Genomic DNA, 24958 nt, shown 5'->3' on the forward strand with positions numbered 1-24958 from the left:
TATGTTTCCAGGAACATACATATCAATTTCATGATGTACTACTCAGAAAGGCAAGGAAGACCTCCAATTTGTGAGTCTTCCTGTATTATTCCAGGAACACTCACAAGGAGTTTAAATTATTCTTTTGTTCCACCCTCGTTTTCTTCCCTCATTGACCCCCAACTTTCTATATTTCATAGAGTAGATTGTAAAATCAATATTTGTCCATGCTGACTTACATTCAACTTAGTGGCATCAAAAATTTTGTTAACTATAAGGTATATTAAGATTCATGTGATCTAGAGGCTTATTCAGTATTCCACTTGTTCTTATAACATATCATCTACTCATTATGATTATTATAATCATCATTATTATCAAAATTTGTTAGAGAGAACACTCTTGGCTTATGCATTTATATTCTTACATGAGGCTGCAGATGACTAATGAAAATATTGAAGAATTAGTTCATTTTGCATGTGTCTAAAATATCCATTGATTTCATAAAACTCTCCAAATAAATGTCCTATCCCTGAGTTAGAAATTGAAATGTGAATCACTTAAGACTAGCTTCACAATTTCTCTAGACTTCCTGATTTTGTATGTACCAAGTGAAGAGCAAGAAAAGTTTGTGATATTGCATTAGTTCCACTTTCAATATTGCTTTAAAAACAGGAAACTGTGATGAGAATGCACTTTGTAAGAGCCACACAAACTGGCTCTTCTCAACAGACTAGGTTCAGTGGTATTCTGGGCCAGATTCTCCAACTCACACTGCAAATACCCAGATAGGAGTGAATGTGATAATTCATCTAATCATAAATTTCATAGCTGCTCTGTCAATTATTTGTTGCACTCTGTTAATTACACTAAGGCTCAGCAGCTTGCCCTTTTGAGTTAGAAAGTGTGTTTTTGACATCTCTTTCCCATCAGCAGCATTAAAAATAAAAGTGTATTAAGACTTATTTTGAGCTAGGAGAAAATGAGTAGGCACTATGATATCATCTCTGTGCTGCAGAGCAGAGAAAATTGAAGTTCAGGTGTACTGAGTGTCTTCCCCACGGTGCCACAGCTCGTTTCAAAGTAGACCCAGGACAGAACTCATGTCCTGCATCTCCAAACATCGTTGCTTTAGTCACAGACCCCCAAGTCAACTGGAAACCATGTGTGGAAAAATAAGGTAACAAGATTTCCAAAGGAAGGCTGAGATCAGAGAGGTAATATGATCATAGTACAGCCATGTTAGGTATATATCATATACATCTTTCAATTTAAATGTTTATAAATGTTCCTGTGCTTCCTTACAAAACAATAGAGACTTAATAAATGTTTACTAAATATATAAGTGGAAAACACATGTAGAAACTAGTCAATGCCTGCGTACATAGCCTAGCAAAACATTACCAGTTGGAAAATGCCTTTGATAAAGTCTATCCCTTATTTTAAAAAAAATGTATAACTCCCTCTGGCCAATGTTTCTAAGGTCCACTGAACTATGACTATTGCATGACAAGTTGGGGCAGGAAAAATGAAGCAGTGCTTTTCATACCTTCTGAGGCCAATACTTGGAGAATAATATGAATTTTTAAAAATAAGAAGAATACCATATTTTCATTTCACAATAACCCTTTTTTTTCTTTCTTATAATTAAATGACCATGTTTAATGATGTCTTAGAACTTAGCAGGGTTATTTGTTTTGACAATAGAGGAAGTCTCCATCGAGTTCCAAATTTCTTTAGGTTCTTAAAGTCATTCTCCACAGAGAAGGACTCTCTTCCCTGGCAGAGACACCACAGAAGATATTGTGAGGAGACCTGTCTCAGAGGCAAGCCCTGAGAGTCCCCAGGGAATCCCCATTCCATGGGTGTCAGCCTAGGTTTTTCAGTGTGTGGCAAGTGAGCTGTCTGGGCACCCCAGCCACCAAGAGCTACAGTCCCCCAAACAGGAATCCTCTATGGCAATATGACTCCATTCCTTTCCTAGAATGTGTGGGCTAAGGAGCTCAAAGAAACTCCACAGACAAATGTTACTGCTCTGAGAAATTCATTTCTATCCCCTGGAAAGATCTTATGTTGATCTGTGGTAGCGCACGGTCTGTTTGTTCCCCTGTGGAAATGACTTGTGGCTATGGCAGCCCCAGTAATGTGTGGCACAACCTTCGTGCTACACTTTCCTGACAGGTCAGTAATTAACTTGCATTGCAATTGTTTGTCGTCTCCACCACTGCAGCCATTTACTAAAATAACATTTTAATTTCAGTTTCCTTCCAGTTCACTTTCCTTTTCTTTTTTCCCTGTGGCTTCTACATCTCTATTAAGTCTAATTTCCCCAGACCACTTCCATAAGCGGAGAGAGTGCAATAAAACTCAGTTTCAAAAATGTCAAATATAATGAGAAAAGAACATCATAGTAAAGGAATTTGACCATAGCCACCCCATCGGGTAACATTGTCTTTGACTGGGCAGGTGTTATATATAGGAAATGTGATAATAAGGCTTTGCATTTACTTAACTTAACCTAATCAGGGAATCAGGGTGATATGCTGCATTTACTGACAAAGTCTGCCAAGTCAACTGCATGGATAAATTGTAATACAGTTATTGTCATTACCCGTGGGCATTCTAAATGGTGAAAATGACAAGTAAAATATAGTTTTTAAGTAGAATAAGCCCAAGACAAAATTGTGTGACAGGCAACCTCAATCTTTTTTTAGATTGTGGTATCTTGGTTGCCATCTCTCAACCCCTGGGGACCTTAGCCTTTTAGTCCCCATCTTATTGGGAGCAAAGCATCTCATTTTACATTTCAAGTATTCCTTGAGCTTTTGCCCTGAAAAATAAACTTACTAGGTCCCACAGTTTCTACAAAAATTGTTGAGAACCTGGGGGCAGACATAAGCATGCTTGCCTACCATGGAGTCTGGTAAGAGTGCAATGGAGGATGGGACTGAGGACAATCTCAAGGGAAGGTGACATTTGACCTTGATGTTGTATAAAAATAAGACCCAACAGGCAGAGAAGGAATGTCAAGGGCAGCACAGGCTGAGATCACAAGATTTAAGGAAAACAGGAGTGAACATCCACAAAAACAGTAAAGTATGGGAGGTGGGAAAGTTAAATGATTAGGACTGAATGGGGAGAATCTTGCCATTTCCAGTAAAGCATTGGGGTTTTGTCTTACAGATCCTGGGAAACTTTGATGATCTGTTTAAGGCATAATCCCCTTCCCAAAGATTTGGTAAAAAGGCTCCCAGAAGAATAGATCTCCAGCCACAGAAGAACGGTAACATTCTCTCAAGATGCTTCTTAATTAACTTCAAATCAGAATAATATCATAGCATCTATTTGTAAAGACTGATCTTATGATAAGAGCACCTGATAAGTGATCTGGGAAAAAAATACTCCAGAACTTTAGGAAACTTACTTTGAGCTTCCAGGTGTATTGTAATGCTTTGGTTCACTAAATGAATGAAGAGTAAAGAGTTAAAGACTTCACCGGAAGGGCAAAATGAAGCACTTAAGGAAGAGAGATCAAAAGGTACAATTATATCTTACTAAGGACATAGAAGAAAAATAAAGTTAAGATCAGAAGAACTGCTTTTGGATTTTCCTCCGGTGATCAGGTAAGTAGTAAAAAAAATTGACAAGCTAATAGGAACAAAATGCCTGTGCTATTGTAATTATGTTTAGCCAGCATAAGAAATTTTATGAAATGACAATCTCCTTAGATACACAGGAGAACCATAAGGGGCATAAGTAATGCAATCTTCCCTCTGTTTCCTCTGTCAGCTTTGACCTAATCTAGCAAGAAATGCTGAGCCATTTTCCGCCTCTTGCATACAAGTATCAATTAAGGGAAAACAGGGTGACTATCTTAGGGCACTGGATGATGAAATGTCACTTAAGGAGAAAGCATCAGCAGCCACAGTATTAGGAAACACTGACAAAACAAGCAGACACTCTCTGGGACAGGACCGGTTCTCTGATATTTGTTGGAAGAGTATCAAGTGCAAAAAATACATTTCAACCTGTGGTTGCTTGTTTCCTGGGATTTCATGTTCCGTAGCATTTTCTTCCTAATGGATGTGACTTAGTTGCAAAGCCCTTTTATCAAGCCGAATAAATCTAATCACATGTTGATTGCAGTACACCAGGATCGCTCTATCTCTATCTTGGCCTGCCCAGGTTAAAATATGGGGAAGCTGCATATTGCATAATTAGTGTTTGACAGTAATTAGCAGGAGTCAGTAATTGACAGTAGTCAAATATGGCTGACATTTGTTTTATTTAGCAAATTTGTTATTGTATCCGATTAGTCTTTCCCTAATGCTCATGTCTTCAAACTCTGAACTGATTGGATTGGATTTCAGTGCCAAGGGGACATGTCTGAAAATGGGACATTGTTGTGACAATGACAACACTATTAAAATATTTCAGTATATTTCCTTTAATGCACTTAAACATTAGTTTTCCACTCAATTATATGTGCATAAAATGCGTTCTGTGTCGTTTGTGTGTGTGTATGCCCATGTTTGTATATAAAGTACAAGGAATTGCCACAAACTGAACACATTCATGTAACCACACCACACGCTTGACAGTATCAGCACTCCAGAAACCCCTGAAGCAGTCACTATCTGTCTACTCCACCAAAAATAATCATTATTCTGTCTTAGGTTTGCCTATTTTTTAAATTAATATAAATGGAAAACCTGGAGTATGCACTTTTTGTTGCTGAGATTATTTCACTCAAATGTCTATTTATGTGGCTGATTGCTACATAATATTATTCGGTAAAGTGCTTATGAAAAACTTCCGTTAGGTTCTTTGTCCTTTTATTACTGATTTGGAGGAGTTATTTGTGTATTCTGGACACAAGCCATTTTTCAATACATATGTTGCAATAATGATCTTTTCCCACCTGTGGGTTACTTTTTATTCTTTTAGTATAATTTTTTCATTAATAGATATTCTTAATTTTAGTATTATCCAATTTATCATTTATTTCCTTTTATGATTAGTGATTTTTTTGTTCTCTTCAGAAATCCTTGCTTGACCAAGGCCACAAAGACTATTACTGTATTATCTTCTAAAAATATATATTGTTCCAGGGTGCCCGGGTGGCTCAGTCAGTTGAGCATCCTGACTTCAGCTCAGGTCATGATCTCACGGCTCATGAGTTTGAGCCCCGCGTCGGGCTCTGCGCTGACAGCTCAGAGCCTGGATCCTGCTTTAGATTCTGTGTCTCCCTCTCTCTCTGCCCCTCCCCCACTCATGCCAGGTCTCTGTCTCTCAAAAATAAACATTAAAAAAATTTTTTTAAATATATATTGTTCCAACTTTTATTTTTAGAACTGTGATCCTTCTGGAAATAATTTCTGTGTTTAATGTGAGATAGGGGTATCTTTCTGTAAAGATTATATATATATAATGATATATTAAGATCTATATAAGATTATATAAAGATTATAAGATATATATTAAGGTTATAAGATATAATAACAGATATTATATACGTATATATATAAATCTTTTAATTAGAAGGACCGGTCATCTCTCATGATTTATTGAGGTTAGAAAAGACCAGGATCTGGCTCTTCATCTGAAGTAAACAGGTATTGGAGAGCTCTCCAAACCACAAATGTTCACGAGAGATGCAGCTGTGTCCAATTTTTACATACATCAGGAAACATTGGCACCTGGGGATCTAAGTTGACTAGAAAGATTTACTCAACAGGTGGGAAAAAACAACCATTCATAATCTGAGCGGGGCAATACACAGAAGTTCACATTTGTAGACCATTATGGATTAGGAGGTTTGTTACTAAGTGTCAGAGTTCCAATTACTGGGTATTTTTTCACACCCAACTCAATTATCCAGAAGGGACACTGGCAGTAGAGAGACCTCAATCTTAGCAAAGGAATGAGGCAATGAATGACCATGTTACCAGCAGAACTTGTGGTTGAAGACAAAGCAAACGCCTAATGAGGAAGGTATGACTTGCTGAAGGACCGGGACTTGTAAATAAGGGGAAACGCACCTGATGTATGCATCACAAGTACAAACCAAAGCCATAATCACTTGTTATAATTTAATATTGAACTCACAGAACTCCATTCCACTGGAATTAGCTAAAGATTACGTGCATTAAGCTACGATTGCTTCTAGGAGTTAAGGTCAGAAATAACCTCAGTTGAAAAGGAACAAATGTCTTTAGTAGTGAGGGGTAGAAAAGCTATAGAGCAATGATTCTCCAATCAGTATAGGAAGTGTCATAAACACACATATTTCACTGCACATTCTGAACAGTCCCATTCAGCAAGACTGAAGAGGAGCCTGGGAAACTATACATTGAGGCTTCGCCCCTGCTGATTAAGATGCACACTGAACGTTGATAAGAAACAAGTCTTACATAAAGTTCTTCTTTATTTTAAATCTGCATTGTTCTAAAATGATTATTAATTGCTATAGTATCCTTCTATCGTTAAATCCCACTGCTGCTCAGTTCGTATTTGTTAACATTGTTGTTCTAAACACTTTCTGGGATTACATTTCACTTTGAAATATGTTAGTCGTCGGGGAAGTGGTATCAATCATAGTTGGGAAAAATGAGAAGAGAAGTGACTAAGTAGCTAAGTAGGTAGGTACTGTGAAATGAATTCTTTTACATAAAGGAAAAACAACAGGATCCTACTCCAAGCAATCTGGGTCTATTGTGAGTGTTTCAGCATGAACACTTTTTTTTATTTTTTATTTTTTTATTTTTTTATTTTTTTATTTTTTTTTCAACATTTTTAATTTATTTTGGGACAGAGAGAGACAGAGCATGAACGGGGGAGGGGCAGAGAGAGAGGGAGACACAGAATCGGAAACAGGCTCCAGGCTCCGAGCCATCAGCCCAGAGCCTGACGCGGGGCTCGAACTCACGGACCGTGAGATCGTGACCTGGTTGAAGTCGGACGCTTAACCGACTGCGCCACCCAGGCGCCCCATTTTTTTTTAATGTTTATATCATGAACTTAGTAAGTGGGAGTAAAACAACATCAATGTAAACACTTGGAAAACAATTCTCTTGCTTCTTAGACATCAAAGGATGTTTGGTGTGAGAACAACCAAATTCCACAAAATATTGCTGTTTTCACTTAAATTTAATCTGAAATTTGGGAGCAGTGAGGCTTCCTTTCATGAAGCCAAGAATATCAAAATGGCAAAAAAAAATATTTACTAGTTCACATTATTTTAAATTGAAAGTTTTTGACCAAGTTTTTCAGTTCTTGCCTTTGAATATCCTTCAATATGCCAAGTATGTGGTATATCTTTTTCTTTTCTAGGCTGATTAACTAAAAGGCGGTTTTGATGCCTTAATGTCTTGAAAAGCTTCAGCTGCATTAGCAGGACCTCCATCTAGGAGTTTTTTGAGGGATAGATCCCACATTTAAGCAAAACTTGTGCTTTGCTTTTCTTTCCTCAAAGTAGAATTCAGGGGCCTCACTCTAGGAGGTGGGAGGTAGGGGAGATGGTTAGATACACTGTCTATGTGATTAGGCTCCAGTTAACTGAGTGCTACTATAATTCCAAGTAGTAGAGTCAAATTTCTATCTTAATTTGGGCTCCTCACAAAGAAACGTATAGAATTTTGGCTTGGCTGCATTGAAGTCAAAAGGGACTGCATAAAACATCTAAAGTTTGAAAATGGCTATCAGGATTATCTATTTTACTTAAAACACATTGAACACTAATTTTTGTCATAACTATTTCTGAGACTTAGTGATGCTGATCTATTAATAGTATGTATGATGAAATGGGTTATACAACCACACCCATGCTACATTTCCCCTCTAGTACAACGTGGATTTCACATGCGTGTACGTGCATGTGTTTAAATTTTTGTTACTATTATCACCACCCAAGGTATACAAATCTTTTATCTCCCCTACAACAATGCATCCATACAAGTGTACGTGTGCTGGGCATGTGCTGTTCACGTGACTTTGAAAATACCAGGCAAATCAAGGATGACTATATTTGCTATTACTAAGAAAAGTTAACCTTTTGGGGACATCTTTTAATGGTTAAAAAATGTTTTGAGGAACATGAGCAACAGAACAAGGTCAGTTTTTCAGGTTAGGAAAACGGACCCACTCCTGGAAAGTTAGACAAACAAAACAAAGACGTCAGTGAAAAAATCTATACAAAAATGGATGCTTTTTCATAGAATAATTGAATGTGCTACTGAGTCTCTAAGCCTTTATTAGGATTTATTTTGAATTTTTTTAATGTTATTTATTTTTGACAGAGAGAGAGAGAGAGAGAGAGAGAGAGAGAGAGAGACAGAGCATGAGCGGGGAGGGGCAGAGAGAGGAGACACAGAATCTGAAGCAGGCTCCAGGCTCTGAGCTGTCAGCCCAGAGCTCGACGTGAGGTTGGAACTCACAGACCGCGAGATCATGACCCGAGCTGAAGTTGGACACTCAACTGACTGAGCCACCCAGGTACCCCTATTAGGGTTTATTTTGTATATGGAGGACTCCAGTTGTTTCTAATCATGACATTCTGCTCCTGCTTTCTTAGGAGCAGCTATAAATTCAAGAAGAGGTGGAAAATCGGCAGACTGCCAACCAAATTCAACCCACAGACATATGTTGTTGGGCCTGAACATTGTTTTAGAATGTTTTGAATCAGTTTGCGATTGAAAAATGAGGATTTTTATTCAAAAAAAAAAAAGGTGCAGATCTGTGTGTCTTCCCTTGAAAAATCAGAAGATATGGACAAGTGGTTAAGGATGGATGGTAACCGTCAGCTGGGGGCGTGCAGCTTCCACATCCTGGAAACAGGGCAAGTTCTTTCTAATCCAGAGGCTCTCTCCCTTCCCACTTTATTTGCATCAAAATACTGACCGGCCTGATGGCATTTGTGACTATGACCCATGGTGCCAGTCACCTCTATTAGGATTGCTCCTCTGATGTATGGATAGAGCAGTTTCTGCTGCATGTGAAATCAACATCATTTCCTATATTTTATGATTTTTAAACCCAAGCTGGTAGGATTAGAAAACGGAGAACAAAACCAAGAGATTGAGTCTGTACCACTGGTTTAGAAAGAGATTCATCAGAGATTAAGATTATTTTCTTTATTTGTGTAACTTTCTCTGCATGATCTCAAATTACCAAAAGTCAGATACTGTGTTGCGCTCATTGCTATTGCTAAGCGAGTTCCCCTTTCCCCCTCTCTCTGCTCTGACCTCCTTTATTGTTCGTATTATATTTTGGCAGATAATTATATCCTGACTTCTATCGTTTTCTGTTCTCTATTTGAGTTGTATATCTCTTCTGACCACTTCTGTGCTGACAGCACACACCCCGATGTGGAGCTCAAACTCACAAACTTCCAGATCATGACCTGAGCTCAAGTAGAATACTTAATTTACTGAGCCACCCAGGTGCCCCATGTCATTGAATTCTTATTTTTCTTTCCTAGTTCTCCACATCAAAAGATGCCATGAGTACCTGGGATACAATGCATCACAGTCAGAGGAAGTCAGAGCAATCACTGTTGTCTCGCCTTCCTCACCTTCTCAGCCTCAAATCATACTCCCTATACCGATCTGCCATGCTGACCATCCTCTAGTCTTCCTTCCGAGCTGATTTCTCACCCTGAAACTATGGCCCACTTGCTAATCCCCTTTCTTAGAGACAGACTTCTAACGTAAAGTCCTCTGTCCTGTAGCATACAGCCAGTTCTTCAAGGACAGCACCACCACCGCTGAAACTTGGGTCAGTCACCTCCTACCGCCACACCTGGTCTCATTAATCTGATGCCCTAACACTGACTGCTCTCAAAATTAGGATTGAAATCTATATATTCACTCAACCTCCATACACAGAATTCTGAGCAGATTTTCCCAGGGAAAAAACAAAATAAAACTCTAAATGTCTCTCTAACTGGATCAGCACCCTACACTCGGGACCTACCGAATTTCTTTCTTATTTTTTCTTTCTGGAATCATTTTGCTAGGACCCCAGCATACCTGTTTTATGAACCATTTATGTCACCACCTAATCACCCCAGGAAAGAATTAGATATAAGAGTTGGTGAGGAGAATTGTACTTTTTTTCTCTCTCCTTGTCTCCATAGCTTTTCTTTGCTTCATTTTAACTTGAAGTCCAAGAGTCAATGGTTGCCTACTACTTTTTAAATTGCTTTCTGTGATGGACATTAATTCTTCAAAAAAGTGAAGGTTATTTTTGGTAAGGACACATCTTGAGCTGCTTGAAGGAAAATGTTCATATTAACCAAAATTGGTAAATAAATAAGAAAAGAGCCTCTTTTCTTCTGCCCCACATGGCTATACTATATTCCCCACACAACTGTATTGAGGAAATGAAATTAATAGCAAGAAATTTCTCTTGATGAGTTTCATAATCTTATTATAATACTTAGAATTGAAATAAACCAAAATTATCCCACCATGATTTTTATATGATAATGAAGGAAAAAATATGGTCATCACTTGAGCCTAGACAACCTGATAAAAGTTACTACTACTACTACTACAATTCACACTACATTTAACCTTTTTACGCAATTACTATGTGCCACAAACTAGGCAAAGTTCTTTATGTACATCATTTTCTTTTTCATCTTGTGAGGAAACTCCCCACTTTGTAGGTGAGAGAACTCAGGATTCAAGAGATTAAGTAACTTGAACAAATACCATATATAATATCTAGCAAGTGGTGGAGCCCAGAGATTTCAGACAGGCACCAACTTCCACATTTTAGGGGTATTCGTTCCCTTCTCTACATCCAATCAGTTAACCAAATGTTGTTCCAGAACTTTTTTTTTAATTCCTTACAGTATAAAATATTAAGAGAACAGGCTAAGAAATCAGAAGACACTTAGGAAAACTATGTTCTTAACATGTCCTGAAAAACTTCAAAAGCAGGAGCTTTTCATAGAATGCTTACTGAATGATCACATAAAATAATGTATGTAAAACCACTTTTAAAACTTTAAATAGAATATAAATGGATAATAGATACTTTTACTTGTGTTACTTAACTGGAACTCAACCATCACCCTGAAGACACAAAGTGAATCTGAAATAGGCAAAGTAAAGGAGTAAGAAAAACAGTAGTATGAAAAGCAAGTAAGACCCCTTTGGCCATAGTCCAGACAAGATTTAGTGGATGGCCAAATTAGTAACTATGACAATAAATGAAATGGAGAGAAGGAAATGGTTGCCCCTAAAACATAGCAACTGATTAGATGTATGGAATAAGCAGTATACAGGAGTTCATAGAGATTCCAAGCTGATTTGTTCAGATGGTTTCAAGAATAAAGACATCTCGACTGAAGTTAGCAGGAGAAAGAGAAGGATTCTGTGGGCATATTATAGGCTTAACTTGGGACATGCTCAGTTTCAACTACTGTTGGGGCTTCGTGGGGTAGTATCAAGTAATAATCAAAAATGAGGAACATAAAAAAAATGGGGAGTTCCTGAGTGGCTCAGTCAGTTAAGCATCCGACTCTTGATCTCAGCTGACATCTTGATCTCAGGGTTGTGAGTTCAAGTTCCACATTGGACTCCACGCTGGGTGTGGAGCCTCTTTAAAAAAAAGAAAAAAAGAAAATGAGAAGTAGTATTGGGAGAAAGGCTAAGGGCAAAGATAGAAATTTAAGGACCATATCTGAGGGATTTTATTTATTCATTTATTTGTTTGTTTTCAAGCCAGGTAACTAGAAAAAATTTAAATGTTCTGGCAACCACATTAGATGAAACAAATGACGTGGGTGAAATTAATGTTATTTCTTTTAATTTTTTTTTAACGTTTATTTATTTTTGAGACAGAGAGACACAGAGCATGAACGGGGGAGGATGACAGAGAGGGAGACGCAGAATCTGAAACAGGCTCCAGGCTCTGAGCTGTCAGCAAAGAGCCCGACGCGGAGGTAGAACTCACGGACCGCAAGATCATGACCTGAGTCAAAGTCGGCTGCTTAACCGACTGAGCCACCCAGGTACCCCTGAAGTGGGTGAAATTAATTTTAATAATATATTTTATTTAACTCGACATGTTAAAATTTTATAATTTCAGCATAGTAATCAATGTAAAAATATTAACAAGATAACTTACATCTTTTTATTTGTACTAAGTCTTCAAAATCTGGTTATTTTTCATTCAATTTAGACAAGGTACATTTCAAATACTGAATAACCATTTGTGGCTAGTTGCTATCATAACTGCCACCATGGTCTAGGAAAGAATTTGGGGGATTTACAGGCTGAGGGGAAACATAGGGTCTATAGGAGAAGGAAAAAGAGAACTAAAAAAGGCACCTGTAGTATGACAGAAACTAAGGCAGAAAATGTTTTCTTCCTTACATGTTGTATAACATCTCTACAGAAGGCGATGTATGCAGCCAACAAGAAACAGGTTTTCCACAGATGGCATTGTTCTAGACAGCAAACAAAGCGGGGTCCTTTCAGACCCTTTTAGACTTTAGGGCCTCCTGAATGAAGCCCAGCATTGTTTAACTATTGACACTTACTAGGCTTAGAAATCACAGCATGGCATAGTAAAAATAACAGGGATTTTGCCTAGTCATGGATTTAACCCAGATGTGCCTATAAATCACGACACACTCTACCAAATAGCTCTATAAATTCAGGCACTTACCCTTAACTTTCTTATCTTTAAAATGGGAATGCCAACTTTACATGATTTTTGTGGATATCAAATGCTTTTAGATATGTACAACACCTGATACATAATATGCATTATACATAATATTGTAATCATAGTCACGATTCCTATTAACAATCCCACTCTAATTTTTACATTGATGAATGTCACGTTACTGAAAGCATCTTAAGAATGAGAGAATATTGTCTGTATTTTGTAATACCAGAGTACCTACTGCAGTGTTGGAGACACTACTGGCGTAATCAACACTCATTTTCCCTCCTATCTCCCACTTCTCTTAAGACAAGCATCCTGGTATGAATAGATATTATCTGGAGACTCAGGTTATTTGGTTTCCTAGTGCCTTTAGAAGAAAGATGAATAAGTGTTCCATAGCTCAGATTCTAGCCTTTTAAATTCTAGTACAAAATTAACTAATGCAGAAAATAAGTTAGCAGAAACAAAATTTCCCCTTGACTCAGCATCCTATTTCCTGAGCATTCTACCTTTCAGAGCTCTTTTCAACAGATACCTTGCTTGACCCTAAGTTTGGTCATACATCAGTAAAGACAAGAACAAAAAGTTCTCTAAGTTTTTAAGAAATAAGTTTAAATCGTCATAAAATTATTCAATTGTAATACCATAGTTTTATTAAAATAGCTTAAAATTTAAATGCTTAGAAGTGATTGGTGCTTTCCATCTGTTTACGGAAGTATGTTCTCAAATGGTGAGTTATTTCTTCTAAGTTTCAAAAAGGCACTACAGTATATAATGAATCCAGGATTTCAATACAAACTTTCACCACTGCAAAGTTACTCAAAACATACCCATCAAGTGTCATTTGTCTGAAATATGTTTCAGCTTCTTTTCCCCTAAATCGATCCTATTCTTTCACACCCAGGAGAAGTTCACAAGAAACAGAAAGCCTTTCCTGATTCTACAGTTCAGGGTCAATTTTTGTATCATTTATTCTTTTACTAATCAAATACTCACTGAGTGGTTATTATATGCTGACAGCTGTTCTAGGTTCTGTATATCAAGTAGCAAATTAACAGACAAGGTCAATACGCTTAATTGATTATTTAGGTGGAGTCCAGCCACTAAACAAGTCGAAAAAAGAATAATTCCCCATATCCAAAATGCTATTTAGAGAAATGAAAGCAAAGTAATGAGAAAGAGAGGGCCTTGCAAGTGATGAAAGGAGCTTGAATTAATTTGAAATATAATAGAAAGTCATTTGGAATTCTTTTACTGGGAAAAATTGTAGGATTTAAGTCTTAAGAAGGCCACTTTGGCTATTTCTTGGAAAATGACTATGGTATGAAAAGTAGAAGCAGGGAGATAAGTCAAGAAGATTCTGTAGTAACAGTGGTAGAAGTGGTAAGAGGTGACCCAACTTGGGATATTTCAACATACATTAATCCCTTGCTTAATGTCTAATTAATTCCTGCTAAAACAAGAGCTGTTAAATAAAAGCCCAAGATACACGATCAACATTTATAAACACAAAAATATACTAATAGATTTTAAAAATGGTTTATGTAAGTAATAGCAACAATTTGATAAAAAATGAATTGTACATAAAATGTAAAAAAAAAAAAAAAACGGTTTTCTTGCCCACAGAGGATACTTAATCAATCAATTACAGCACAGAAAAACATATTTTGGGCTGGAAAAAAACCTGACTGGAACATTCTAGAAGTTGCTACCTCTTCAACCTTCTTGAGTTCATTCACAATGTGCAAATCAAAATTGCTCCATATGTTTTGCATGGTTTTTCTCTCACTTGAAATCAGAAAGTGAATTGATGAGTGTGGTTTTATCTAAAATTGTGATGTTACTACATGTCACACATTGTAGTGTATACCTTTAGAAGTTTTTTTTTCTTCTTTTTGGGGGGAAAAGTCATTATACCAACCAAAACACAAAAAATAAAGAACAATTAGTGTGAAAATATATATATATAACTTTTCAAGAGCCACTATTGAGAAAAGTTAAGTAAACAAGATAATGGGAGCTAAATCAATATTTTATAGCCTCTGCTGATTGCTGAATTGAATGTGGTTTGGGGTAGGAAATGTGTGGGAAAGAGTATAACTGACAATAATTCTAGTTTATTGTCTCAAACAGGTAGATGAATGGTGGTGCCATTGGCTGAGATGGATGAAAATAGGGAAGAAGCAAGTTGAGTTGGGGGCAAGCAGGGAGTAATTAAAAGGTTAATTCTGAACATCCTCATTTTGAAACCTCTATGAGATATTCAAGCTAAGATGATGAGTAGCCAGTTGCATTAGTAGTTTTAGTGCTAAGAAAAACATTTTGATTTTGAGACCTAATTAGAATATAGATAATATTTAAACTCAAAAGAAATTCACCCAGGAGGAATAAACTTAGAAGACAAGAGCTAAGACTAAAAAGGTAGAAATCTGAAGACTGAGTGCAAGGCATTCCAATATTTAGAGAGCTGAATGATGAGGAAGATTTATCAAAGGAGACAGAAAAAGAGCATCCAGTGAGGGTGTAGAAAACCTGAAAGAATGAAACATACCAGAAGTCAAATGAAGAGAGAGGTTCAAGAGGGAAGGAATGTTCAATTGCATCTCAGGTATCTCAGAAAATAAATAATATGAGGACATGTAAATGACCACTGGATTTGGCAAATTTCATCTGGGACTCTGATAATAAAATGTTCTTTTGATATTTCTATAGTATTGCATTTATACACATAGACCTATACTTAAATTCTTGTGTTTGTACACTAAACTACCTAAAAAGTTTTCATTGGCTAGATAGCATATTGATTCTTTGTGTCCCCAATAATTCTTTGCCCGACACAACATACTTAGAGTTAAAAATTATTTACGGAATTGAATCTAAGTGGGCTGATGGCCACCAAAAGAGAAAATCAATTTTAAAACCTACCATAATATTGTGTGTAATCACAAGGCTAATTTTAAAAATAAGATATTCTGCTTATTCTTTAGCATTCTGTATACATTCCCTCTCATCAGATGAGCTTTCCTACAATTTCAGAGGAAATGGAAACCATGAAGCATGTATTTCCTCAACTTCCTCTAATCACTGCATTTTTATATCCCATCATCCGCATATACACTCATTAAAATGCTCTTCCTTCTTTTTCAGGTTAATTTATCTACTTGAGCTACTGATTACACCCATCTGTCTTAGCCTCTGAGAACTTGTTGGGTTTCTGGATATACATATTTCCTTTGTTTCCTTTATTTCCATTCCTTTTCTCTTCCCCTTCGCTTCAACATTCATGTGTCATCCCTTTTTTAGCTAATTGAAGACACCCATGACTCTTAATAAATTAAGTATGGCACATCCACAGAGTGAAATACTGAGAGAATATTGAGAGAGAGAAAGAGACTTAAACAGTTTCTTATTTTTACTATGGAAACACGTCTAAGATATTACTAAAAGAAAAGCAAAGTGGAAGGGTATGTATACTGTTTCCCTTAATGTCATAAAGGAGAGTATATGCACATACATTATATATAGTCATATGTGCATATAGGCTTTTTGCATTAAAAAACTGTGAAAAATTTAAAAAAATAACTATGAAAAGTGGTTGCCTATTGGGTTATAGTAGAGGTGAATAGCAGTATATAGAAATGGGAACATAATAAAGATTTTTTTTCTAAAATTTTTATATTTAGGTTTTATTCTGGTTTTGAACCATCTTGTTCCATCATCTTTTCTTAAATTCAAAACAAACAAAACAAAAATCAAAAATACTGTCATAAACTGAAAAAGAAAAAAAACAATCTTTATAACCACAGCCCATATAAGAACCTCAAGGCACTTGGGGAGGGGAGCTAGCACCCGATGTTACAAGAATATCTACCTTCACAGACTGTAACCATTTCTGTAAACTACCCTGAAGAGTATGTCACCAACAGGGAGATACATGGGAAAAGTAAATAAATAAACCGTGATGCTGGACAGCCCATCTACATGCAAAATGTGGACATTCAATTTATGTATTTCCCTGCTTAACGATACTGTTGTTCTTTATAACCCTTAGTCATAATCTGCTCAGCAGGCCAACCCTATCAGGATCTCAAACTATCTTTCTGGCCTTACCTCCTACTACTGTAGTTGTAGCTAACAAAACTAGTCAAAAACAAAAACAAAACTAGATTCTTCCTCTGACATTTTGTGCCCGGGCACATTCCCTTCCTGTCCTCAAACTCTGAATCCTACCTCTGTCTGAAAACTACTACAAATCTTTCCTCCCAAACTGTCCTGATTTCTCTGATAGGACATAATCAAATGATGTCACAACTGGAAATTCTCTACTTAATTTCCTGGCACATTACAGAAATACAAAATGTTTCCTGGATTGCTGAATCCTAATAGAACATTCTTTACATCTTTTTTATGGTACTTGACACATTTCACTTGTATTATAACTGTTAACATAATGATCCCACTAGATTATAGACTTTTAGAAGAAAAATATTGTGTTCACCTGTTCAAGACAGGTGTTCATATATGAGGTACCTCTTGAAAAATACTTTAAAATTCAGTTTAATTGAAACACTTCATTCGGATCTATCTTTAAACTGATACTGTATATCTGTCTGATTATGAAGTGTGGTGAATTCGAATAAGCAGCATTTTTAAGTGTGACCATAAGTGGCTGTGTAGTAGAGTCACCCTTTCTTCTGAGGAAAGCATTTTCGTTTCTATGTGTGAAGACCCCTCCATTCAGCTAAGAGTACACGTGTTGCCAGGTCAGGCGGCTCCTCAATGCAAAAGAAGGCCGGTGACCTAGTCCAGTCACTTATGGTGTTTGTGTCTTAGATTCCATGATTAGCTCCACTATGGTCATGTGGCAAAATTCAGTCCAGTCAGATCCCAATCTGAGACCTTTACTGTGGTGATAGGGGAAAGCCAATCTTCTGCAACAGGGTCTGAAAGGTCAAATGTAAACCTAAAGCTTTCTTGTCAACTATGTAAGATTCTGTCAGAGAGGGCTTATAGCACAGTGCGGAAAAATTGAAAAACAAAAAACAAGCAAACAAAAAAACTAAGAAATAAAGAAAATAAAACCCAATCTTAATTATGCTGTGTGAGCTCCTGGATCCCACCATGCCTGACTTCTCTTTCCTTGGATTTTTCAGTTCTACAAATCAATGCCTATCTCTGGTGCCTAAGCTAATATTAATTCAAATCTATCATTTGAAAACAAAGGCATTTTGCCAACTCTAACCTGAAATGTAGAATACTTATAAGTATATTTTCAAGTCTAGCTATATAATATTCATTGTGCAGTGCAAAAAAAAAAAATATGTTTCTGGTACCCAAAGCTTTAAATTCAGAGTATTAAATGGTTTAAAAAAATACACATAACTGATTATGTTAAATATTTTCTAAGTGTATGGGGATATCAAAATAATCTTAAGACATAGTACAATTATTTTCAGCCACTACAAGATGGTATATATTTGCATAGGAATACATTATAGAAATGGACACATTTCTGCCAAATATTTACCCCCCCCCCCCCAACTATTTGCCACGGTATAATTCTTTTTTTTTTTTAATTTTTTTTTCAACGTTTTTTATTTATTTTTGGGACAGAGAGAGACAGAGCATGAACGGGGGAGGGGCAGAGAGAGAGGGAGACACAGAATCAGAAACAGGCTCCAGGCTCCGAGCCATCAGCCCAGAGCCTGACGCGGGGCTCGAACTCACGGGCCGCGAGATCGTGACCTGGCTGAAGTCGGACGCTTAACCGACTGCGCCACCCAGGCGCCCCTAATTCTTTTCACTTGACTGAAGTCCTCAACATGTAGCCGTTCTTTGGATCCTATCTGTTGAGAGACCTTATTAAAATTATACCAGGGGCACCTGAGTGGCTCAGTCGGTTAAGCGTTCGGCTTCAGATCAGGTCATGATCTCATCGTTCATGAGTTTAAGCCCTGCATCAGGCTCTGTGCTGACAGCTCAGAGCCTGGAGCCTGTTTCAGATTCTGTGTCTCCCTCTCCCTCTGCCCCTCCTCTGTTCACCCTCTGTGTCTCTATCCCTTTCAAAAATAAGCAAACATTAAAAAATATTAAAGAAAAAGTAAATAAAATTATACCAGACAGGGTAGGGGAGGCCTAAGAAGTAAAAAGAAACAAAGCTCTCCTGGGAGCATGATATCTTTATCATATGCCCTAGGTGCTGAGAAAGAGGATGAGTAGGTTTTAAGGACAATGGGAATGGGATGGAAGGAGCCAAGTGTGGTCTGTCCTTCTAGGTACCAAGGCTGGGAGACCCTAAATTAGGGACAGATTAGGACACTCCAAAACAAAGCATAAAAAGGGAATAAAAGGAGGAAATACCATAGAAAAAAAAAGTCTCTTTTCTGAATTTTGCAGAATACTGGCCCCAAGTGGAAAAGCATGATATACTTTTAATAAATCAGTTTTGAAATTACTCTCCAAATGAGATTCTCTGCGTTGTTTCATTTCACCAAAATGTGTTTATTTATTCACTTAAAATGTATAAAGGTATAGTAACCTACAGTACCTCATTTTTAAGTGACTCTATTTAAGATTTTGTATATTCAAGAGATAATGCGTTACTTGTTTTTGCAAATAATTCTGAGAGTATCTTAGTTTATGTCTATCATCTCTAATTGTTGCTCTTTATAACTCCATACTAAGCTACGTTTTTTTCATTCTTAGTTTTATAAATTCTTCATAAGATACTTATATTTTAATTTGACCGTTTCTGCAAGAAACAATCATCTTACAAAGAATTTGGCTTTCATAAATATGAAATGGTTTAAAAAACTGCAGTGGACATTTTTTCAGTGCCAAACACTTCTGTGGATTCACTCTTGCTAATATGTAAGTACTACATATATTTATTCATGTGATGTTCTTTTATAATAAAATGAAATAAAGTAATAACATATCAACCAAAACTATCTGAATTACACAGCTTTTGTAGATGCAGAGGTTCAGAACCACAATATTGAAGACAGATTTAAATAATGCTTTCCATTGTGTGGAAATGTAACAAATTGAAAAGCTAATCAGAATATCAAAGCAAATATATATTACCAGGGTCTCCCTTTTTCCTTTCACAATAACAATAAAAGATGTATCGAACACCAAGTCCTAATCTCCATTTTTCTGTGATCCTTTTAATAGTCCACAAGTAACTAGCCTCAGTATTGACAACTGAAGAGGTCTTAAAATAGAGTGTACTAATATGCCTAATAATTTCCTACTAAATTGACCATATCAAAAACATTTATATGTGTCTTTCAATAAAAGATAATAAAGGAAAAGAATTGTTGCCACTTATCAACTGCGTAACCATTTTTTAATAACACACAAAAAAATAGGTGTTGTGGGGCCATCACTTCCCCCATTCAACAGCACAATAAAAATAATATTAGGGAAGAGTATATCATATCTCATGCTTTTATTAAAATTCTTTCAAAAATTGACACTCGGATTTATTTTAGGTATTTGTCTCTGAGATTAGCAGCACTTTATATTTTTGTACATATGTTACAGAACACAAAGACATTTTGTAAAAGGAAGAAGTTAGTATAAAAGATAAGTTCTTTTCACTTTAAGATTAACAAATCCTTTTCATTTCTAAGGTTATTATTTTGGAAAACTTCAAAGAAAGAAAATTACATAATTATATGAATAACAAAAATATATCCTAATTTGCCCCTTTTCCCAAAAGTAACCTTCAATAAAGGTTCTTTTTTAAACAGAGAATTTTGCTAGTGAAATAGAAACTTGCCCTCATTTCACCCTATATCTTAAATAAAATTTAGGAAAATAATATAAAATATTCAAGTGTCATAACAAAGAGCTTTGTTTTGCATTTTAAAACTTTCCTGTTTTTTAATAGTTATTTAAAGAACTACACACTTGATAAACTACAACTTTGCAAAGGCTTCTAATGTTAACTTTAACCCAACACTTTATACTGGATAACTTCCGTGCTGCAACTCAGAGGTTATTTCTTATTGTTACAAAGTGCCTTTTTCTCTTTCCTTATCTGGATCCTGAATAGTACATATTTTGCAAAACGATCAGTTGAAGATGCAAAGTCCCTTATTTTCTCTAGTAGTTAATTTTAAAAGCACTTTCAAACTAAAACTATACCTTACTCTGTCTTTGACAGTTTAGTACAAAATCTTAGCAAATGATTCTATTGTAATATCTTTTAAGGGGCTTTTGAACTTGGCAGTTGCAAATATAAAAAGAATATTCTTTTCTACACCAAGGAAACAAACAGATGTTTTAATTACAGGTGAAAACACATTTTCATAGAAATATTTGTATATTCACACCAGAGCATAGGACACCGCCAAACATTTTCATGTTTAAATTTCATGTTCACTGTAAAGTTAAATTTTGCTTACCTTTTCTCGGTGATCACTTGTTATTGAAACTGCCATCAACTTCCAACTGTTAATGACTCTTTCAACAAAAACGGAAAACAGTAAAGTCACATGTCATAAGAGTAGGCCTATGTTGGATGCTGCTTAATTTCAGTACTGGAGAAAAAAAAAAAAAAAAAAAGGCGGGGGGGTTGGGGCGAGCACAAAAAACTTTAAAATAAAACCACTTCCTGCGTAGAGACGGTTAACCACATACACATCATTACTTGATTTGAAGAAATTGCCTTGTATAGTCAACAATATTTTTATTTTTCAATGTGCTTTTCAATTTTCAAACACTACTACATTTCTACAGGTTTCATCAATTCTGGTTTAATGGGGAAAATGTGTGGTTAAAAATGTAGCAGGGGGAGGAGCAGGAGGGTAAGCAAGGAGGGAACTTCCTCTTTCTCTCCTTCTAGCAAGAGCTTCAAACCTAAGTCTCTGCTATCCTCTGTTGGCGTGAGTATATTCACATAGCACCAAGAGGCCCCGCTTATTGACGGGGAAGCCCAGAAGCCACTTCCAATTCACGAGCTGATAATTCCGTCTCGTGGAGGGACCAACAAAGAGGTGCTCCAGTTACTAAATACAATGTCTCGGACAGGTTGCTAACGAACTTCAGAGAACACAGCCCAGGGCCCCAGTGCCACCTGGAGGAAAGAAGCGTGCTTATCTAGCACGTGCTGTGACACTCGCTTTGGTGGTGGCTCACACACAGGTGTGTCCTCTCTGGCAGTTTCCTAAGCAGTTCTGAAATCTGCTGATGAGATTTTGCTCTAGCCGAATGGTTTTTTGTGTGGCCTGATTTAAGAAGAAAAATAAAATAAAGGATAAAAAGGGTGTCATTTTTGGCAAGCTGCTATGTGCTCATTTGTGTCAAACTTCAATCTCAGACATATTTTTTTTGGGGGGGGGCAGCTCTCAACAATAACTGTAGGATGGGCATCTTTATTGAACCATGGAGTTCAAGAAATAAGTTCCTGGATGTCCAGGCTTGGCTGGTTTTGTGAGATTTTCAGGATACTCACAAAGGGAAAAGCTCCCCTTCCAAATATATGAGAAAGTTAAATCACAACCTCTTGTCATACAAACCAATTAGCCTGGAAATCTGTGTAATAGCTCTCAGTGGTGTGGAATGTTTGGCACACATAAAGACAATCATATATATATATGTATATATATATATATATATATACATATATATATATATATACACACACATATTTGTTACATGTGGCCCAAGTGAAGGATGGCATGTCCCTACAAATTGATCTAATTTCTCCAAGACCTCCTTTTCAAAATTATATTTCAGACTGACTCTAGATCTTACTATCAATTGTCATTCTGGGATGCACCTTTTTAAGTGTTTAGAGCCGTGAAGTTTGTACTCAATATTCTCCTTAAGACTGAGGAAAAACTGGAAAGAACATGATATTGAAAGGGAGGAAATCAGAATTCAGGCCTCAATTCTGACACTGCTATTTATTTAACCTTGGCCAAGTCACTTCAGTTCTCTGAGATTCGGGTTATTTTTGATATACCAGAACACACAAATAAAAACCATCTATCTGCCAGGGTAAAAGTGAAGTTCTGGTTCACAAACCTGGCGGCTTCCCGGTGAAATCTGAAACTGGCTTCCATTCAGAGAGGCCAAGGAGAGACGGAAGAGAGAGGGAGCCCCTCCAGATGGGTAGGTTGCAGGTTTAATAAGCAAGGGAACTCACGTGCAAAGCTGGTCTTAGGAGGCCACATGACAAGTAGATCTCCGCACCAGAATCTTAAAAGTTTATTTAGAGGCCTTAACTGAGTTCATCTCATATTCCCTCCAGGCAGCCTCAGCCACGCATACTCTTTCAAAGCTGCATCCTTAAAAAGACTCCCACTGTGGGAACTGTGGGCAGAATGTACATTTCAAGGACAGAGGAGGGGCTGAGGAGCCTGATTGCCCAGGTGTGGTTCCTGGGTCAACCTGGGGTCAAATCCTCTTGATGACCTCCTCTGACCATCTCTCTCCTGACTGGCTCTTAACATCTTTTATGCCCGCCCCACCTTATGTGTGCTGAGAGTTAACAAGAGGTTTTATTAGCTGAGAGGTGGCTAGTCTCATGGTTGTGTGGCTGCATAGGGGGCAGATACCACAGCAACAATATAGAAACATACAAGAGAAAAAACATAGATTAAGATGATGATTTTAAAAATAAGTAGCAATTTTTTTTTTTAATGAGAGCTGCATGCTTTAAACCCTTGATTTAAGTCCCCTAGGCTGCGGTTCAGAGTGTTGTTTGTATTTTCATGTGAATTAATAAACATCAGCAGACTCATTTTGTTTGGAGAATGGAGAAATGCCTCCTTGTGAGGCAGTAATGATGTTCCAGGTCATCTCATTTGGGAGGACAGCTTTTCTCATTGGAGACATTTTAGGGTTCAGTAAAGACAGGTTTTGATGGCTATCATTTAAGGCTTGTTGGGTGAATTTAGTAGGGGCTTCTATGTGTGCTACAGCATCCTATAGGCCCATGCAGGGGACAAAGATGGTGGCCAAGTAATTGTACCAATGGAAAACTAAAAGTGTCTTGAGAGGAAAGTTGGCAGTTTTTGTTACTGTGGGGGGATTCTCCCCTATGTCCAGGGAAAACCCAGAGTGTAGTGACCCAAACACCCAGGTGAAAGCCATGGCCAAAGGTTTGTGCCATATAACCACTGGGTTTCATTTGGGGATACCCAATGAACACCTGAGACGCCATATCAGTCAGTGCCAAGCCAGCCACTATCCTCTGATATGACAGAATGACTATATTGTTCTCATGATCTTTATCCCATATCTCTAGTGTGTCTGGGTTGGTGTTATTTAGAGCGATTTTTCTGTTCCCAGCATAAGAGTTCCTTGGCATTCAAATGCCCATAACCCAGGGTGAGCTACACCAACCTGTCCCAATCAGAACACAGCCACCCACGGCTCTGATAGTGGCATTTTCAGGGCCCTTTTGGTCAGCCGTTTGATGGGCTGCCTGCAGTTGGATTAACAAAAAAGGAATACCCACGCCCAACATTATCGATAGTGTGTGCCACAGGCAAGGTTTTTGGATCAGTATTGGTAAGATCAGTTCTAGTTCTAGTTTGTTCTTCCTTCATGTATTAATTAGGGCTTTTCTTTTCTTTTTAAGTTTACTTGTTTTGAGAGAGAGAAAGGTAGAAAGAGTCATTGGGGGAGGGGCATAGAGAGGGGGAGGAGAGAATCCTAAGCAGGCTCCACACTGTCAGCACAGAGCCCAATATGGGGCTTGAATCTACAAACCATGAGATCATGACCTGGGCTGAAACCAAGAGTCAGATGCTTAACCCACTGAGCCACTCTGGTGCTCCACTTTAGGGCTTTTCAATCCTCTCCCTGGAATGGTGATACCCACCATGTCAATCCTGACAAACCAGAGAGGGACAGCTGCCCACATACCCAACAGCTAGATTGATTCCTTTGTCAGACATATGAGTGGGACCACTGTACAAAGGTATTTCTGTCAGGTGCCTATATCATAACTAGACTCCATAGGAGCAGGAGAAGTCCAAGGTTGAAAAGACAAATTTCCTAAGAATGTGTATGGGAAGGTCTTCCCCTTCTATACAAAGTATACTTGTGGCCTGATCCTTAGCTGTTAATGTGGCTGCAGCTTTAGGAATTTGAGCTGGTTGTACAGAACATACATGTTAGCATGGGCATGTAGCACTGTCAGACATGAGATGGACTGGAGGCTGGATATGCAAGACCACAACCCCCATCTTCTCCCCTCCTTTAATGGTGCATATTCCAACTCAAGTATAATGCATTTTTCTAGGTCTGGCTTATAGCAGGATGATGGGATCTT

General features: G+C 37.3%; 1 protein-coding gene across 5 annotated transcripts in view; it reads right to left on the bottom strand.

The window, feature by feature from the left end:
- Window positions 1-21400, bottom strand: part of ARHGAP15 (Rho GTPase activating protein 15) — a 573492-nt gene extending 552092 nt beyond the window's left edge. For 2 of the 5 annotated variants that reach the window (XM_058694796.1, XM_058694791.1), the window contains exon 1: window positions 21078-21397. The gene's annotated coding sequence lies outside the window, so the exon portion shown is untranslated. Of the gene's footprint in view, window positions 1-21077 lie in introns of all 5 variants that reach the window. The other 3 variants (XM_058694813.1, XM_058694827.1, XM_058694818.1) reach the window with 3 other exon arrangements.
- Between the last annotated feature and the right edge of the window lie 3558 nt (window positions 21401-24958).

This window comes from Neofelis nebulosa, chromosome 2, assembly GCF_028018385.1.
Source record: "Neofelis nebulosa isolate mNeoNeb1 chromosome 2, mNeoNeb1.pri, whole genome shotgun sequence".
Lineage (NCBI taxonomy): Eukaryota > Metazoa > Chordata > Mammalia > Carnivora > Felidae > Neofelis > Neofelis nebulosa.